This window comes from Entelurus aequoreus, linkage group LG02 (genome assembly GCF_033978785.1).
Source record: "Entelurus aequoreus isolate RoL-2023_Sb linkage group LG02, RoL_Eaeq_v1.1, whole genome shotgun sequence".
In the NCBI taxonomy this organism is placed as follows: Eukaryota; Metazoa; Chordata; class Actinopteri; order Syngnathiformes; family Syngnathidae; genus Entelurus; species Entelurus aequoreus.
Genome location: NC_084732.1, coordinates 39881502 through 39896431, shown reverse-complemented (window position 1 = coordinate 39896431; position 14930 = coordinate 39881502). Strand labels below are relative to the sequence as shown.

The following is a 14930-nucleotide window of genomic DNA, read 5'->3' as shown; positions in this document are numbered from 1 at the left end:
GATGTCAAAAGTAGCTCTGAACTGAGGACACAGAAATTGTAAGTAGCGTTCTGCTCACCAAAACATGGTTTTACAAAATGGCATCAAGTCCAATATATCCTGGTTTAGGGATTGGTAGCGAATTTGGAACTTTTATAGTAACCGCCTGAGATTCGTCGGGTATCAATTCACGTAAACTCAAAAGAAGCTACATCTTGATACCTCTGTGGCATGTGACCTCACGTCCAGTTGCAGACTGACCCGGCTCAAACACTTGGTTGGAAAACACTAAGCAGCACTCAAAGTGGACTCAGTTGAACTGCTTCAAGGTAATGTTGCAATTTTCCATGCCAACATAGCAATTATGCCTGATAGAAAACACTTGACCTAAAGGTATGGCTCAATTTTTTAAAATGCGCTAGCTCAATGCTAATTGGATTTACCAAATAGATGCTACTGATTAGCATTAGCGATTTTACATGACGATTTCAACACTGCCAAAATTGGTAATCAAAACCAAAACTAAAATGCACGCTACAATCAAACAGCAAGTTTTTAATTTACAAAATACTTACAGTATAAACACTTTGTAGGGCACAACACAAGTCTATATTTAGCCTAATGGAAAAGACCACTCCCTGGCTAGGAAACACACTGTCGTCCATACACTACGGCCATCTAACATCTTGGAATTGCAAATGCATGCAAAGTCTACAATATAATACTTGCGTATGAGACTCAGAAGTGTAACAAAACAAGGTATAACAACTAGATAGCTGTTATCACTATCAGTTCACTGTTAAATGGGTACATTAAAAATTAGATTTTATTTTTAAACAAATTATTAACACATGAACACAAACAGAAGTACCAAAAATTGGTACCGTTGAATACTGTTCCCAATTCCCAGGTACCGGTAATTGGGACTATATTGATTTAAATGTGAAAGGTATCCATCCTTGTCCTGGTGTTACTGTATCTTTGATCAAATACAACAATTGACTCATCTTAAGTTAGACCTCCTTAGGCTTGGTCAAGCACTAAAATACAATTGTGAGTCACATTACAGTAATTATCATGAAGCAGCATAAGATTGGCCAGTGTGGTATCACATCTTTATCAATTCCGGCACTGTCTGCTTTTAATCCCGATAAACCTGCAACAGATACATCAATGACTCTCATTCGGTTCCTCATCATGTTAAAGTGGTCCAGACAACACTCACATGTAACTCCTCCATCACAGCAAAGACAATCCCCAATGTAAAGCCATGCAACGCTTTTGAAGCACAAATGAATACATTAGACCAGGGGTGGGCAAACTATGGCCCGTTGGTCTTTTTGATCCGGCCCGCCAAAAAATAAAACGGAATTGAGCAAATTGTGTAATAAAAAATGTAATAAGGAATGGACAACTAAAGTCCAGTCAAAGGCTGTATGTCTTATTTACCAAGAAACCGTTGCGGTTTTGAAGGAATACAACGTAAGTCGTCATTTCTCCACCAAGCACGCTAATTATGCAAACAACCAGTCAATGCAAGAACGGACCGCTAGTGCTCAGAAGTCAGAAGCTAATTTGCAGGCTCAGCAAAACATCTTTATCCGACGAACTACCATCCAAGAATCAAGCACAAATGCAAGATATCTACTGGCATTCAAATTAGGCAAGACGGAGAGTTTCTAAAAAAGTGCAAGGTGGCCACAGCAGGTGTTTTGTGCCTGGAGAGGGAGAAAATTTGCAAAAAATAGTTCATGACGCAGGACAGTGACTCGCCGTGTGGAGCTAACTGACAAAAACTTAGCTAGCAAGCTCAACAACAAAACAGAGTCATTTACATTATATTACTTGGCACTGGTTGAAGGTAATGACATTCGGGACACCGCTCAGCGTTTGGTTTTCATCAATTTTGAGATAACAGATGAGTTTTTGGCCCTAAAAGGAAAATGCGAGGAGAGGACTTATTTAACAGCGTGGCAGAAGTCGTCATGAGGCACAAACTGCCTTGGAGTAAGCTAGCTAACGTTATTACTACAGATGGGTCGCCAAATATCGCAGGAATAAACATTGGGTTATTAAAAAGAATCCCGGAGAATGTGAAAGAGGACAACCCCCAACACGAGGTACTAGTTTTATACTGCAAAATCCACCAGGAGGCATCGTGAAAATCTGTATTGCAGCTTGACTATGTAGTGAAGCCAGTTAAGAAGCTCGTTAACTTTTTTTTTCTTTATACTTCACTATCGTCAGTTTATTTTATTTCTTGAAAAGACTGACGCCGACCACCAGGACTTGCTTTACCATTCAAATGTATGTCAACGTGTGTGGGAGCTAAAACAGGAGATGGTCTCATTTTTGGAGCAACTTGAAAAAGCTGACAATTTCCCAGAGCTGAGTGACACCGATTTAGCTTTTGCTGTGGACATACTGGCACACATGAAAGAGATTAATGTGAAGCTATAAGGTGTGTACATGAAATGTACACAAATGTCAGAGCTTTCAAAACCAAGCTGACTTTATTTTCAAAACAAATGTCAAACACTCACATTATTTATTTTCATGTACATAATTTTATTCAGCAAAAAGGCTGTAAAATTCCATTCAGTTTTTTGAGGTGGTCTGTCATATTATTTTGTTTTACTTTTCGTCAGTCATATTGTGAGTGTTTGTATTGTGTGTTTACCTTTTACGCTTTTCTACTGCATTTTAGGAATTTCTTCCACTAATGCTGAACAACCTACACATGTTTAAAGAGTTCCTTAAAAAAGGGAACCAGGCACACATACAGCACACTTTTTTTTTACAGCTAAAAAAATGTGTCAAAAAACTCAAAGACAAACTTAGTGCATGTGCCTCACAATACAAAGGTCCTCGGTTTGATCCCCGGGCTCGGGGTCTTTCTGTGTGGAGTTTGCATGTTCTCCCCGTGACTGTGTGGGTTCCCTCCGGGTACTCCGGCTTCCTCCCACCTCCAAAGACATGCACCTGGGGATAGGTTGATTGGCAACACTAAATTGGCTCTAGTGTGTGAATGTGAGTGTGAATGTTGTCTGTCTATCTGTGTTGGACCTGTGATGAGATGGTGACTTGTCCAGGGTGTACACCGCCTTCCGCCCGAATGCAGCTGAGACAGGCTCCAGCACCCCCCGCAACCCCGATAGGGACAAGCGATAGAAAATGTATGGATATATATATATACATATGTGTATGTGTGTGTGTGTGTGTGTGTGTGTGTGTGTGTGTGTGTGTGTGTGTGTGTGTGTGTGTGTACACACATTAAAACACACTTTCCCCCAGATATACAACATTTTTACCGCCCCTGAGTCAAAATAATTGCCCAGCATTAGACGGCTAATATGCGAACATCACTAAAAGCTGCAGATCATCCCATGAGACGTGCTGTAATGTCGTTTGTGAACATCCATAGCCCCTTCATGCCGGATAATACCACTCATTGTGATTATCACTATAATACACTCTTTATCTGTTATTTGAAGCTGATTATGTAAAGAATACTGTAAAACAAATGGATTAGTGTGAACCCAGCAGGTAGCAAAGCATGTGTGACCTGCTTCAATGTCACCGTAAGGTCCAAAAAGTCATCCGATTGGGAAGAAAACGTTCCAACATTCTCTCGCTGAGGTGTTGGCTTCCTCTGAGTCGCCACCTGCTCGGACGAAGGGGAGCATATGGGAATTTTTTTAACAATGGGCCAGAGAAGGCATGTACAAATACAAAACCCAAAACCAGTGAAGTTGGCATGTTGTGTAATTCGTAAATAAAAACAGAATACAGTGATTTGTAAATCTTCTTCAATTTATATTCAATTGAATAGACTGCAATATTTTTTGGGGGGAAATAATCATTAACTTAGAATGTAATGGCAGCAACACATTGCAAAAAAGTTGGCACAGGGGCATTTTTACCACTCTATTACATGGCCTTTCCTTTAACAACACTCAGTAAACGTTTGGGAACTGAGGAGACCAATTTTTGAAGGTTTTCAGGTGGCTCTTCATAAAAATCGACGTCCACAGTTTCCAAAAACAATTTGAAATGTGGACTCGTCAGACCACAGAACACTTTTCCACTTTGCATCAGTCCATCTAGATGAGCTCGGCCCCAGCGAAGCCCGCGGCGTTTTTGGGTGTTGTTGATAAATGGCTTTCGCTTTGCATAGTAGAGTTTTAACTTGCACTTACAGATGTAGCGACAAACTGTAGTTACTGACAGTGGTTTTCTGAAGTGTTCCTGAGCCCATGTGGTGATATCCTTTACACACTGATGTCGCTTTTTGATGCAATACCACCTGAGGGATCGACGGTCTGCAATATCATCGTTTACGTACTGTGATTTCTCCAGATTCTCGGAACCTTTTGATGATATTACGGACCGTAGATGGTAAAATCCCTAAATTCCTTGCAATAGTTTGTTGAGAAATTTTGTTCTTAAATTGTTTGACAATTTTCTCACGCATTTGTTTACAAAGTGGTGACCCTCGCCCATCCCTGTTTGTGAATGACGGAGCATTTCATGGAAGCTGCTTTTATATCCATTCATGGCACCTACCCGTCCCCAGTTAGCCTGTTCACCTGTGTGATGTTCCAAATAAGTGTTTGATGAGTATTCCTCAACTTTCTTAGTCTTTTTTGCCACTTGTGCCAGCTTTTTTGAAACATGTTGCAGGCATCAAATTCCAAATGAGCTAATATTTGCAAAAAATAACAAAGTTTACCAGTTCGAACGTTAAGTATCTTGTGTTTGCAGTCTATTCAATTGAATATAGGTTGGAAAGGATTTGCAAATTATTGTATTTTGTTTGTATTTACGATTTACCCAACGTGCCAACTTCACTGGTTTTGGGGATTGTAAATAAAATGTCGGATAATACCAGTATAAAACGAAAGTAGATCTGCCAATATAATAATAATAATAAGAAGAAAAATACTTCACTAACTCCTTCAAACACTGCATTTCAAATACTGACGGACATCTTGATACACTTCCCCAGAGACCCTTTAGCTTCACTGTAGTTGGACCTTTTGGAGCGGCTGAAATGAGTTTTCCCCGTGGGGTGGCAGGTCTCTCCCTTAAAGATAGGGTGAGAAGCTCTATCGTTCGTGAGGAGCTGAGCGTAAAGCCGCTGCTCATGGACCACGAGTCCAAAGAATACGAACTGGAGGAATCAAATATAAGACAACCCCTGTTTTTCAAGACAAAACAGACATTGTTTTCAATTATGTTTTCAGTATCATTGAAATTAAATACAAACAACTTCCATCCATCCATCCATTTTGTAGATTGCAAATAAGAAGCCAAAGTAAGAAGTATTAATTGTGGATGTTAAAAAGTGCTGGGGACAAAAACTGCTTTTGAAAAAGTCATGGCGGCATCTCTCCAGGTCACTGATGTGTGTGAGCGACAGGAAGCTCTCACTGGCTTGGGGATAGATCTGTTCAGGCGAATATAAGATGACCCGTCTTTTCTAGACTTTTGCTTGAGGTAATATGCTGTCTTATATTTTTTAATACTATTTTATTAGTGTGTTAAATAATTGAAGTTTGAAAAATATGATACATTTATTAATATTGAGTGTCATACTGTAATTTGAAAAATACCAAGCCCTAAATTTGTATTGCCAAATTTCGATTTATTTATTTATTTTTGAAAAGTTGTAGAAAAACTTATCTGGGACATCACATAGGCCGTGTTCAAGTATTTGCAGTGTTACAGCACTGTCAGCTATGAACCCAATTATAAACAGTTCAACAATATGTTTGAACATACTTGCTTTTTTCTACCCCCCAGGTTAATAAAAAAAAATGGATCTATTCACAAAACTTTCTCTTAGAAGTCTACACAAATTTTGTGTATTTATCCCCTGAGCAGACTATGCAGCACTATGTTCGAGTTACCAGCATTCCAACATGACACTGCTGCCGCTCCATTATACACTACCTCTCCTTATGCTCTCAGCTGTTTTTTTGCTCTTGAGTGCAGAAAATGGTAAACAAGAAGAGAGTACATTTCCAAAGTGAGGCGAATAGAACCCTGGGAGCGGAGAAACACGTTTTAAGAAGCAGGATCGCTTGCTTCTTCTGATGAGGTGCCATGGGCCACCCTCTGGATTGGACACACATCCTGGATACTAATGCTCTCGGCTCTACTTGTCCAACTCAAAGTATGACTTTAACGTGAAGCTCGCTGCTGAAGTGACACAATCACACACAAAGCACAGTGCTTTCTATTTTTTGCTGTCTGGGGCAAGTCCCAGTGAGAATGAACCCCTGCAGATATAGTGATATTCCTATTTTCTTTCAGCACTGATTGATTCCATTCAGTTACAGTAGTGTGCAGGTATGGGCCGTTTCCTGGCATAAACACTCTATGCCAGGGAAATTCAAAACATTTTTTTGGGAGGGTGGACTTCACCCTTCACTATTAGTCTTATTTTGTATATTCCGGAGAACCTCTACAGTAGACAGTTGTTGTTTCTTTTGTTTATTTATTTTGTCAGAGTTACAGGAGCGCTCCACTACTTTTAAAAAACCCTCTGCAAACAAAGCTAGTCAAAGATCATCTCTATGACAGCACTCTCGTGTATTTATGAATATGCTGCAAAAATGTTAGTCTCTCACAAGTTTTTTTAACTGACCTCAGGGCCCAAAAGTTGAATAGCCCAAATGATGAAGAAGAGAGGACCTAAAATAGGTCCTTGAGGAACACTTTCTTGTATGACTAAAGTAGTTGAACAAATGACTACTGACTGCATCTGATGTAAACAAGCTACAGTGACACCTTAGTTATTTAAATCACATTACAAAAAAAATGTGTAACTGCCAAATTAGAAGGACTTAAATGGGTGCCTGGAAGAACGCCCAAGTTATGTAAATCAGAAGTTTCTCTAAATAAATAAGTTCTAAGTAAATTAATAATAAATAATAATATATGTTTCTGAAATAAATAAAATAAATAAAAGTGCAAATGAAAATCATCAATTCACTAAATCAGTCATCATTTTTTTTGCTTAAGAAACTTCTCTGACTTTAGCCCCAGACTTCCTCCCGTTTATTTTATACTGTCATTACTGCCACAAGTGGTTAAAAAGTGTATTACAATTGAGGATCGCTGCAGCACATCCGGACCACAGCTGAGAAGCAAAGATTTTGGGGGCCCCGTTGAGTAGAGGAAGACTACTCATTCAAACCAAAAATGTCACAACTGTCCCTGTAATTTCCAATTGTGTGCAATGTTTTGCTGTGGATGTTGTTTAATTTCTATATTAATTTATATATGCATAAACATCTGTAGTTTATTGTGTGAATGCATTAACACTAAACCTTGTATTTTGTTTATATAAAATACACAACAGAGTCTAGACATTATCGATGTAAAATACACAATGAACGTTATACTTTTGTAATGTTTATATTATGTTTATATTTTCGGGCCTACAAACCTAAATAAAAGAAGAAGTGTAAAAAAATAAAACTGAGGAAGGAAAATATTTCCAAATAAGGAACATCATCCCTCAACAAAACTTCTGGAGTTGCTGTTTCTTCATGCTATTAGCTATTTGTCTAGCTGCACACACTGGAGACGAGGGCAGAATAATGAATTTATTGACAGTGCAATGTGAAAGCCGATGTTTTTTCTTTGCAATTAAGTAAACGCAGTCTCCTGTGAGGCTCCTTCTGACAAAACATACACATTTCTATGTCCAGCCCTTGAGCCCTTAGGCTCTTGAAACTGCTGCCCTCTTCATTATGTGGTTGAATAGCCCTAATCTAAAAGCTGGCAGTTTATTCAAACCTGCCCCCGTTGCCAAACACCTCATCGCAGTCAAACTTTAGGTTCCACAAAGATTCCAGACAATCATAGGCCAAAGTCAAGACCTCCGCATTGAGGTTTTTAAAGTGCTAGAGGTGTTGCACATTCCTCAATAGCACAGCTTATCTGTAGAAGGATGGATTCCAGAGACTGGGGAGACCCAAGACTACCAGCACTCATTCACAGTAACAAGAGGCTCTGAGCTCCAGTCTGTCGGAGGACCGCCTATTGAGCGCCTTCAAGGCAGATCTCCTTTCATCCGCCTTCCCAGCTTTTGTGGTGCTAGTACAGCCACCATATTCTGCCTGTTCCACCGTTGGGGACTTTACTATTTTACCCATAGTTGGAGCTATTATACCCATAGCTGCGCAGTGTTTAGCGGACATCAGGGAAATACTACACACTGGTGGGCCTGCATGCCACGCCTCCGGAGCCCATTGCTGCTCCGAGATCCCGTACAACTTAACCTGGGACCCCAAAGTACCAGTTAGCGTGTGAGGCCACGAGGAGGCATGTACGGAGCTTGGCAGTGGAAAGACTTTGCATCGGCTGAGAATACTTAAGCACAACACTGTATAATACTTCCTATTGTGTTTAAGTGTACAATGGTTTACTAAATAATGAAAATGTTTTCTTCATACAGTATTTACTTGGTTTCATATGGAGAATTTTGCCTCATCGTACAAACTTTTCTACTTACAAACCATTTTCAAGAATCAAATAAATTCGTAAAACGAGATTCCAATATCGGCAAATTTGTTACTTATCAACATTTAAATTGGCCTGTTATGTGCGCATATCCTTAGATGTACAGTTATTTTTTAAAATACAATTAATGTTGTGATGTTCCAGAAGAAAAATCGATGAAAATTGAAGTAGGTAAGAATTTAACATAGGAAAGATAAAACACTTGATACAAAGATGGACATCACTGAACAGACACTACTACCTCCCATATGATTCCAAATGAAGAGTCACGGCTTTGACAAGAGGACATGATCTGATTAAACATTTAAGTCTATCCACTGAAACTTTTGCCCAAATGATCCCAACATGTCTACTTGTGTCCTGTCTGCAGTTTTGAGGATGCTGTAGTCAGGAGTTATCCTGCATGTGACACACGACTTGTCACTACCACTGGGCTTTCGGCTGCAAGGTTATCACTGCCCCCACATGTCAGGACTCAGTCACAAGGTGATAAGCATGCAGGCTCGATAACCTGACATTAGTGGAAATAATACTTTTAAAGATGGACTTGTGTAACAAAAGGTAGAAAATGGATGGATGGAAGGTTGATGAAATATCACGTATGTGCGCCAAGACTTTTGTCCATACAGTGTGTATTCCTCTGCATGCCTCAGAAGGCCATTATTCAGCCATTTAAAAAGGTAACTGGAGACATATTCTCACTCAATCCTCATGTGAAAGATTATGGCTGCTGCCTCTAACGCTGTGAGAGGGTAAAAAGGAGAAATTGATGCCAGCAGCTGTTAATTTTTTTCGGCCTCAGTGTGCAAAATCAAAAATATGCTTCTTTTTTTTTTAATAGATCATAAATTGCTCGGAGCAAAAGTTTGTTTAATTGCATTTTATTGGGCAGGAAGACATATTAAGTAAACTACAGCAGAGGTATGTGATTTCTCACCAACCAATCAGCAAATAAAGGTCAAGCCTGGTTTTTAGGGTCACGGGGTGGATCCACCTTTGAGCACAGCCGGTATCTAGACCACCTCCTTGATCGACATCTTTTATAATCGAGCAAGAACAACAAAAATGCAACAAACACGGCCAAACATGGACGCCCATACACTTTACCATATATGGAGATAGCCGCTGACGTCACCAATGGGAAAAACGTAAAAAATTGGGCAAATTCCAAACAGTTGGTTTGGTGGAAGTATGAAGAAAGTCAAGATTGTTTTATAAATATCTTCGCCATGACTCCAAGGTTTGATTTCGAATTTCTGGGACTTATGCACATCCAAAATACACAAAAACAGGTAACAATAGGTAAGATAAGTTGGTTTAGGTCCTCTTTAAAACCCTTGTTTTTCAGTCCGTCTACAAGATGTTTGATTCAGGAGGCGTTCTCAGATTGATGAATCCACGCCCTACCCTCTCCAAAAGTATCGTAATTTATCTTTTGAAAAAGTACTCTGTTTAAACATCCATCCATCCATCCATTTTCTACCGCCTGTCCCTTTTGGGGCCTATCTCAGCTGCACTCGGGCGGAAGGTGGGGTACACCCTGGACAAGTCGCCACCTCATCACAGGGCCAACACAGATAGACGGACAACATTCACACTCACATCCACACACTAGGGCCAATTTAGGCTTGGAATAAGACTTGGAATAACCTACAATCGAATATTCAACTTCAAACCCTTGTTACATTGAATGAATTTAAAGCTTCTGTGAAAGGACTGCAGTCTACCTTGTCTGTATGCACAAGTGTTATGTGAGCAAGTTTTAATGTTGTGAATTTGATGTTTTATGTGTTGTTTACTGTTTTTAATGTAACCTTGCTGCTGCCCTCTTGGCCAGGTCTCCCTTGGAAAAGAGATTTTTGATCTCAATGGGATTTTACCTGGTTAAATAAAGGCTAAATAAAAATAAATAAATAGTGTTGCCAACATATATCTTGATATATATCTTGAAGTTGTCACAGCTATTTTTTTTTTCTCCAATCATTTTAAACTCTGCATACCAAAAAACTGCTCTTAGCAGCATTTATGTCACTGCTTGTTGCACGCCTGTGTTATTATGCATACGCAAATAATGATAATAGGACTTTATCTTACGTGCTATCTTACGGGCATACTCAGAGGTCAACCTAATATCTAGTTAAATTTGTCCACTACGCTGTGCCACAGTGGCGTGCCGTCACTAGAGGCAGGGGAGGCACGGCCTCACCTGCCATCATGGAAAGAAAAAAAAAAGTAAAAAGAAAAAAAAAAAAATTAAATTGTTATATGTATCCAGTGATTATACTGAAGTTATTTTCCATTTAACTTCACCAGTTTTAGATTATTTTTATTTTTATTTTCACATTTGCCGTTCAAATACTGAGAAGAGACGGTGCGGTGATCAGCAGCCAGTTGAGGCACGTCACTCAGTTGTGCCTCATCATGGATTGTGTGCAATGACTCGGCTGACTGCTGAGCTGCTGTGCAGTGAGACCGTATTGCTATATGAATTATATTATACATTTCCATAGTTTAGTTAGCTGAGGTATATAATGTACAGTGTATTTTGTCAACAACTGTATGTGTGTAACGTATTTTTAGTGCTGAGCATTCATAAAACTCTGCTGCGAAGACGCACTGTGAGAGGCTCTTCTCATAACCCCGCCTCCTGGTGCCAAGCACCTCCGCCGCAGAATGCACCGCCCGACGGGAGCGCCGCGGCCACACCAACCAAAGCCCACACCCAAACCCTCCACGTGCAAGACCGAATCCACCCAAAAAAAGTCACTTAACAAGAAGCCAAAAAGTGCAAAAACAACAATGCTCGCGCTGCAGGAGCCGCGAACGACCGCAGGGACACAACATTAGGTACACCTGCACTGCAGGTTCATATGTTTGTAAATCTGACTGTGATGATGCAGTCGTGCCTCACCAGACATTAACCTCACCGCACGCCACTGCTGTGCCATCACAACATAGCCAATACTTGCACCAAAATTGTTCAATCTCTATATAAACAACATTTTTAAAGTTACAAAGGACTTAAAGTTAGTATTATTTGCAGATGACACAACTGTGTTTTGTTCAGGAGAGAACACACAAAAGATAATACAAATAATAACAGAAGAGATGAACAAATTCAAAAGATGGTTTGACAAAAACAGACTATCTTTGAATCTCAGCAAAACTAAAATAATGCTATTTGGTAACAGTAGAAGAGAAAGTCAAAAACAAATACAAATGGATGGAGTAGATATTGAAAGGGTAAAAGAAAACAAATTTTTGGGTTTAATAATAGATGATAAAAATGAACTGGAAATCTCATGTAAAGAATATACAACATAAAGTAGCAAGAAACACGCCAATAATGAATAAAGCAAAACATATTCTAGACCAAAAATTACTTCATATTCTTTACTGATCACTAGTGTTACCATATCTGAGTTATTGTGTAGAAAAATGGGGAAACAACTATAAATGTAACTGCGTTACAAAAAAAATCAGTTAGAATAATGCATCATTTTCGATATGGAGAACATACATAACCTTCATTTATTAAATCACAAATATTGAAATTCAACGATTTGGTGCATTTGCAAACAGCTAAAATTATGTGCAGGCAAACTATAACCTGCTAGCCAAGAACGTACAACAATTCTTCTCAACAAAAGAAGAGAAATATAACCTTAGAGGAAAATCTAATTTAAAACATTTGTATGCACATACAACATTTAAACCTTTAGCATATCCGTATGTGAAATTAAATTATGGAATGGATTAACCAAATAAAGCACCAATATGATTCAGTGTAAGAGACTGTTCAAACTACAAGTGTTCACAAAATACACATGACAATAGATATGATGAACATCTTGAACCCTTTTTTTATTTTATTTTTTGTTTTGTTTTTTTTAGATAAAGATTATTTATGTATTAATAATTTTTTTACTTGCTATGGTATATTATTTATTTTTTATTTATTTATTCACTCTTCTGTTACAGAGAACAAGGAAATGGGATAAAATCGCTATGGTATGAAAAGGCGTAGGATTAAATAAACTCAGCTTCTTCCTTCTCTTTTTCGGACGTGCTGTAATGAAACAACTGGAAATATATGATGCATTACATTGTATCGTATGCATGTTCGAAATAAACTGAAACTGAACTGAACTGAACTTCAAAAGCGTTTGGAGTCTCATGAGTGGTCAGCATGCAGTAGATGTGTCTACCTCAGCATGTACTTTAAATGCTACTTGGGTTTTTCAGCTGTTAGTGTGAACAAACATGCATGTTACTTTCGTTGTAATGTTGTTCAAAATGAAACCATCAGCGGTATTAATGCTGAGTGAGCAGCTTGCTCCATACTGCTCTTAAAAGCATTGGTGCTGGTGTTGTGCAAGACAATACATGGCAAGAAATATTTTTTATTATCATTTTTATCACTGATCATATGCATATTAACTGTAGTGCTTAATTTGTGCTTTATCGTAGTGTGTGTGTAAATATACCATACGTAATACGGTATTGACTTTCAAAAAATATTCTTCCTGTTTTGTTAATTTCACATTCATTAAGTACTTTTAAATGATAGACTTTGACAATGAAGCAAGAGCAGTATTAAGTTGTTCATCTGCATTCTGGCTGTGTAACAAAGTAAAGCTCAAAAAAAAAAATTATTGGAATTAATGTTACGAAAAAAGGAAGACGGGATGTCACATGCAGGAATCAGTGGTAATTCTAAACTTATTCTGTAACAGCAGTAACAGTAATTCTGTAACGGCATTTGGATTGAATGAAAAAGTTTTCAAAACTGCAACTCCAACTGCAATATTTCATTGTAACTCTTGCAGCTGTGTGCTGACTGTGCGTGCAGAAAAAGGAGGAAGTAACTGTTTTAAAACTCACAGCCGCCTGCTGTGTGCATGACGTGAGAGCAGATAACTGCTGCGACGCTGATGGATCCGCCAGTTGACATGCTGGATGTGAAATGGCGGGGGGCGGGGGGCGGGGGGGTCAAAGGAGGGCGCCGGCTAATGAGATTACGTACAAGGTGAGCATGACTGTCTTCCTTTGGGTTATGCATTTACTTTGCAAAGTTAGTACTCTGAGGGGCACATTTCCATTAATAGGATTTTTCACAAATGATTATCCCCCGGGTCTCAACTGAAAACAACACCCTTCATAATATAAAATCTAACAGGTTGTAAGTATTGTGTCTCTGTTTTCCCCTTTCAATGCATCAGCTGGAATGAGAAACACTAACAAACAACAACACAAAATTGCTTTAGTTTACTTCTCACCATGTGCAGCAATAAAGTGGCAAAACGTGCACAAGAGGAAACCGAGGGCTGCAAAAAAGCACCAAACTGAATATTGTGCACTATAATACTGCAACACACACAATAGCAAGGCAATATTTAAAGAAGTTACTTTTTTTATTTTATTACAAACAATTGTTCGATCAATAGTACACAATAACTAAACAAAAACAAAATAATAGTGAATTATTTTGAAACATGCAGCAGACTTTTGTAGTATGTACACTTTTTTCTCGGCATTTCAGGAGTTTTGCAGTGCATCGGTAGTGGAACCCACTTTTTTAGCGCGCTCAAGAAGATGCTGACACGAGAGCATGTGCTGGAATGTTCCAGTCGCACGAAAATGCATATTGCAAGATTTTTATGAAAAAACAAACGTCATCCAAAAAAACCCAGCAGGCACTAAAATGCATCAATTTAATTTGTTTTAATAAACCCCTTTAAGTCACCCAGCAGCTATAAAATTAGATAATGATATTGCTAAAAAGACAGTATATCTAATATTTTTTTATTTTTGACAGTCCATAAATGTTGACAAGCATATGTAGGACAGGGCTGCAGCGCCATTGCCTCTTTTCTCACAGTCATTTCTGCTCAACTGCCAGTTGGCCCGTCCTTTCTAGTTGTACTAAGTATAGACACAAAACAGCGGCCAGAGAACAGTTTTAGTCTAGTCTCTGAGGGTTTGACAAAAATCTTTGAATTCCAGTAAAACTCAAATAATGCTATTTTGTAACAGTAGAAAAATAAGTAAGTAAAAGAAACCACATTTTGGGTGTAATAATATATCAGAAAATGAACTGAAAATCTCATAAAAAATATATAACAAAGTGACAAGAAATATGTTGATAATAAATTAAACAAAATGTGTTCTGGACCAAAAATCACTCCATGTTTTCTACTGCTTGCCAGAGTTACCAAATCTGAGCTATTGTGCAGAAATATGGGGAAATAACTTCAAAAGTACACTTCTTCACTGACCATGTTACAAAGATGAGTTAGAATATTACATAATGAGTGATACATACAGTGATTACAAATACATTGGAGGCAGCCACCACAGTTGACATACACAAAAGTCACAATTTCTCCGTGATTGTTGTTCCAACTCTAATAAAG

General features: G+C 38.5%; 1 protein-coding gene across 3 annotated transcripts in view; it reads right to left on the bottom strand.

Moving 5' to 3' along the window:
- The window catches only part of kiaa1549lb (KIAA1549-like b), a 164963-nt gene that overhangs the window by 102946 nt on the left and 47087 nt on the right, over positions 1-14930 (bottom strand). The gene's annotated exons all lie outside the window — the stretch shown is intronic.